Genomic DNA, 6000 nt, shown 5'->3' with positions numbered 1-6000 from the left:
TATATATACATATAAACATTTATTTAGAACAAGGTTGTAAAAATAACGATTTTAAAAAATATTCTTTGTTGATTTTTAAGAAGAAATAAAACTTAAACTATATTCCTTCTCTTAACCGGTAATCTATGGGAGTTTCAGGTTTCTTTTATTATGTGATGCCAGCATAAAAACGAAATCTGGGATTTCCTGCTATTTACGTTATGTCTTTTCCAAATTGTTTCCCACACGTGATAGTTACATTATTGTTCTTCCAATGTATAAGACTGAGCGCTCACAGTGATTCTCAGAATTCATTTCACAATAACTGGAGGAAAGAAAGATAATTACAGTAATTTTAGTACGTGTTTCTATTTAAGTATCTCCATCAGAAAAGTATAAAAGTAAAATACGTATGTGTAGAATATAGTACAATTTTACAAACTGCAAAATGTATATATAAAGTTACATTGAATACTTTTTCTTACTTGTTTTATCATATCATATTCTCATAGTGATTATCGGTATTAGGAGTAAGGGGTTTCTAATCAAGAATGGCTTCATTTCACACATATTTTTCATTTTTCTTCTTGTTTACATATTAACAACTTCCTGCTCTTAGCACGAGGAAAACAGGTTTGCGGCAAATACACGATTTTTAGAGTCCGGATATTTATGTAATATCAACCCCCTAGATATGTACATAAATATGTAACAAAAAATCGGTTAAAAATGTAAGAAATATGTATTATATAAGAATATGTAATATTACATATGTTACATATTTATGAAATCGTAATATTAGCACGCGTATGAGTATGCAATATTTAAACGAATTATGAAAATAAAAAGGAAAATGTACTACACTTTGTCCTGCTTAATGCAAGTCTCCCAATGAAGTGAAATGCTTGAACAGCTGAGGCAGCCTTACGTCACTGACGTGACTGATTGCAGGATAATAAAAATCCGACGCGAATGAAGATGTGAATCGGCTAGAGAGAAACAGGAAAGCCCCGAGAAAAGCAATGCATACGGCATTTGTACGTCAGAAATCTCATGTGATGTGGTGTGGTCCCGTTTCAAATCCAGAACCTTTTACACTAAATGCGCATCCGTCACCACGGTCCAATCTTGAAATGAATTATTCGCAATATACAAATTTAAACACTAAAAGCAATTTAAGACGAAATGTACTGTTTTATATATTTATTTCATGCAGGGAAAAGCAGTCCTATATCTTCTAAACGATACCAGCTGAACTAAGATTGAAGAATATTTCCATTAGTAAACATTTTTAAATTTGAAATAAAGGGGTCTAGGAAAATTCGGTGTAGGAAAATTCGGTGTAAGAAAATTCGGTGTACGGAAAACTCGGTGTGGGGAAATTTTGGTGTACGGTAGATTCGGTGTAATACATATTGAATATTACTACTTACAATAACTTACGACATTTCATATTGTGAAAACGAAAACCATATAATGTAACGAATAAAATGTTATTACCTATTTCAAGAAAAGCAAATTTATTTTTCTGCCTTGAGTCCAATACCTCTTGCATATCTTTTGCGGGGTATTACTATAAACTACTTTTCATCACACAATGAAGCTGACACTTTTTGTCAGAAATAAAACAATTACAACTATAAGTTCAGAGAATAGTTATAGGAACAACTAAAAACACCTTTCCTATATAGTACATCATAGAACATATACAAGGTGATTCTTTTAAAACTCACGGATTTCATTTGGGGGTCTAGATTTTCTAACTGAAGTCCGATTTTCATGCGGTTTGTGGCAAATGATCAAGGAACGTTGGAAGATTTATGGAACTATGCTTACTGGTTTACATTCATTTGGGGTAATATAGGCCGCGCCTCTAGAAAAGCAGCAAATATTCGCCACTGTACCAAATTGGAATTAGGTGAGGTGCGGTATGGAGATTTGAGTTTCTTCGTTAGATGGTAACCTCGCGACGGTCAATAAGAAACAGGAAACTGGGCCTTCGTATTGAGAATTATGCTGTGCTACTGTACCAATATGATCAGGACGCAGTTACAATAATGTACTCTTTGGAGCAACGTGATTTTATCGTTAAAAAGATTTTAGAGGCCGGGATCTGTTGTTGCTACGCAAAGGGCATTTACACGCAACTTTGCCTCACGTTCTGCCCCAAACAGGAACATAATATGGTCGCTAGTGAATAAATTGCAGGAAACAGGATCTCTTCTGAGTAAGGCAGGGAAGCATCGGACACCGCTGGCGGATGTTGTTGGACATACAACTTAAAGATTTCATTTCATTTCACTAACACTTAATTTGTATTCTCACTAACACTTAATTTGTATTCTTCAATTTCGCTTCAAATATCCAATATCTCATTCGAACTGTAACGTACACTTGTGTCCAAAATTGTTGTCGCATGTCTTTAGAAATTACATAAATAGAAATAACTCTCTTTCTTGTGATAGAAAATGTCACATTTCTTCTTTGAAATAAGCAGAAAAACAAAACACATATTTCCAAAAAATATTTCAATAAAAAATTAAGAAATAAGCAAGTTATAATTAAAAAAAGAAATCTCCGAAACTTTCATCGAAAAATTCTAAGTTCCATTTTCGTAAACGTGGCAAACGCGCAGCGAAATTTACAAAGAGGGAGGGAATTTTATGCTTTGTTAGAAATACAACGTAAATCTGTCATAAGGTTAGTTACTATACATGTGGCACAGCTCTAACAATCATTGCTATTAAGCATTTTACATTTAAACAAACGACTAAATAGAAATAAGCTACAAAATGTGCGAAGCGATCAGGCATTTTGTGTTAGTGGTTTCGGTACATACGTCTACCAAGGTGCCGTCCGTACCGTGCCTTTGTAGAGTAGTCGGTTAAAGCTTCTTCTTTACATACTTTATTTTTCCACGATCATCACTTCGAATCCCATACCCTATAGTAACTTTTTTTTTTTTTTTTTTTTTTTTTTTTTTTAGAAAAGATTGATTCTGTGAATTCCTTAAGGAACAATGTTTTGTTCTAATAATGTTCCTTAGTATTATTCTCTTCATTCTAGTTTATTTGAATATTTCCAAATAATTTAGAATTATGTCTTTAAAAACATTAAAACTCAAGAATTTTATAAAAAGCGGAATCTTCATTTATAATCATTTTCATAACCGAAATGAGAAACTTACAAATAGTGGAATTTTAATTAACATATGGCTAAGCTTTCATAAAACAGTAACTAATAAAAAAAAAAAACATTTACTCCGCATAGTTTCTGCAAGTAATATGCAGATAATAGGCAGAAAAATTAACGTAAACTGTTAGATGTCGATTAAGAATTAGTAGGGATAGTTCTAAAGCCAAGTAGAAAATTATCTCTGCTTCATGAAAATAATGAACATTTTCCAAAAATAATGGTATTTTTGCTATATCGGAAATTTGTTTAGTAAATAAATAAATAAATAAAATACAATTACACAATTCAATCACTCTTACTCGATAGCTTGAAGAGAAACTGTTCGGCCGGGATCCATCGGTTTTCTTCGTAGCACACGATGGGACACGAAGTTGATCCGAACCAAGGGAAAGGGTGTAGAAAGAAATAGTGTCACGCCACAGAACGGCATGATATGTGACAATGGCCACAGCAGTGCCACGGACGGATCATGGCAGGGGAATGACATGGGCATGATACACTATGTGTGAATTGATATTTAACTGAAAACTGGCACATTCAGTACACGAGGGAGTCAAGTTCACTTTTGAAATTTTAGACATGTTTTATCTTTAAGATCTCTACTTGAATCTCCTTTCAGAGCGCATAAGGTTCAAAGATTCATGTTCAGAAATTGTTAAAAATGCAAAGTATATCTGTCATAATGTTAGTTACTATACATATGGAATAACTCTAATAATGATATTAAGCATTTTACACGTAAACAAAGAAATAAATAGAAATAAGCTAGAAAATATGTTAAACGATCATGCATTTTGTGTTAGTGGTTTCCTTATATGCGTCTGCAAGTAGTTCGCTCTTAACTTACCTTTGTAGAGTAGTTACTTAGCACTTGCTCTTTATTCTTTATTTTTCCATAACCATCAGTACAAATCACATACCCGGTTGTTTTTTTTTTTTCTTTTTTTTAAGAAACGCTTGTTCTCTCTATTCGTTATAGTGTTTTTCAACAAGTAGTAGGGTGATTTGTTAAAGCATGATTTAGTGCCCTCTTTTTTTTTCGATGATCATTAGTTCCAGCTCCGTGCCTACAGTATTTTTAAAAGTTTGTTCGCGAGATTTTGTTATACACCTCTCTTCTATTAATAAAAGGTATTTGATATTATTCTTTTTATGTTAGTAATTTAAATATGGGCAAACAATTCAAATTTTTGCTTTTAGACGTGTTAAAATTATCAAGAGTTTTATCAAAAGTAGCAGCTTCATTGTCATAAAGTTTCATTGCGAAAATGAAACTTTAATAAAACTTAACCAACATATCATTAATTTTAATAAAACAATACTTCCGTTTTTATCACGAAGGGGCTAAACCATGGCTATACAAAGGATCGCCAAGAATTTCGCATGTGAGTCATACTCTTTATTGGGACAAGTGTCATCTTACTTTCCAAAAGGAGTTTATAAACAAAATTTAATCTGCCTATTTTAAGAGTTTCGGAAGATACTATATTTTTATCACAAATTTGAAGCCGATTTCTTCCTTAGGATACCGATTCTAATGAAAGCAATATGATAAAAAAAGAAAACTGATTCGACTATCTTCGAAGTTTAATTCCAAATGATTCAGTCATTATCTGTGATGAAAGTGATGAGTACAAACTATTTCTCCCGGGGGAGAATTTAATATACAGGGTTAAAGTAGCATTGCAAAAGTACTGGTTTCTTCGGAAGTTTGGACGGGAGTAGTAAGAATTTCATTGGTCCCAGGAGAAAATGTGCCCCTCTGCTACCCCCTGAAATCATCAGTACGTGGTGATGAGGTAATCAACATCAACTTAATTTTTACAAATTGCCCTTTCTCTTTTTAGAAGCCAAGCTATCCTAAACGCTGGAATAAGTCTTCACTTACTTCATTGACGAATTTATATAAGGAGTTTCAAGTCCCCAATGACGGACTTGCAGGATACACTATTTTATCATGTATTTTGAATCTCCTTCTGCTTTAGGATATATATTTTGGCGACAGTGAGGTGGTGAAATCACGACCCTAGCCAAATGATTTGGCGTGGTAGACCTGGGTTCGATTCCCGGAGGGAGCTCATGTGGTTCGGATTTCACATTAATCAGTAGGTCGCGTCTCATGTAGCCTCGCTGTTGAAAGGGACTTTAAACTCAAAATCAACTCAACTCTAGCCAAGTGATTCTGATTTTCAAAAATTCGTTTTACATAGTTCAGCGTTTACCTGTGATGAGGAGACAGAAAACTTCGATTCATATGTTGAGAAAGTATTATATAAATTACCTTTATACCTTTTCCTGTAGATGCTGAATATTCGAAAACTCGATTACACCGAACCATTTATTTTAGTGAGGAGTTTATATATCAAACTTCATCTATATAACATGAGGGACTTTTGAGATCCTTTATTTATAGGTTAAATTTTAAAATTCCATTTCCCCCTTAGGATGCAAATTTAGCAAAACATTGACAAGACGACAGTGCTAATTATGTTCAGAAAACCATTTAACTAGACTAAAAAATGAAGCAACCACCCCTTCTGTTTACATGTGTTATCAAGATGTATTTAATAAACTAGCAATCGTGGAGCAATCAATTAGTGTGCACTCACTAAATATTCACGTTTGGTGATGATCAGCAGTTCAAATCCTGCATCCTATTTTTTTTTAATTTATTATTATGTTCACATTTTGTTAGTGATATTTTTTAAACAACTCTCTTTTAATCCAGCGTGGGAGGCCCGGGTTCGATTCCCTTTGGGAGCTCATGTAGTTCGGATTTCACGTTAATCAGTAGGTCCACGTCTTATATAGTCTCGCTGCTGAACG

At 33.5% G+C, this 6000-nt stretch overlaps 1 protein-coding gene across 4 annotated transcripts in view; it reads right to left on the bottom strand.

The window, feature by feature from the left end:
• The window catches only part of d4 (double PHD fingers d4), a 131870-nt gene that overhangs the window by 96694 nt on the left and 29176 nt on the right, over positions 1-6000 (bottom strand). The gene's annotated exons all lie outside the window — the stretch shown is intronic.

The sequence above is a fragment of the Thermobia domestica genome, chromosome 9, assembly GCF_964235325.1.
Source record: "Thermobia domestica chromosome 9, izTheDome1.hap1.1, whole genome shotgun sequence".
In the NCBI taxonomy this organism is placed as follows: domain Eukaryota; kingdom Metazoa; phylum Arthropoda; class Insecta; order Zygentoma; family Lepismatidae; genus Thermobia; species Thermobia domestica.
The sequence above is the reverse complement of the archived record's forward strand: the minus strand, read 5'-3'. Positions and strand labels throughout refer to the sequence as shown.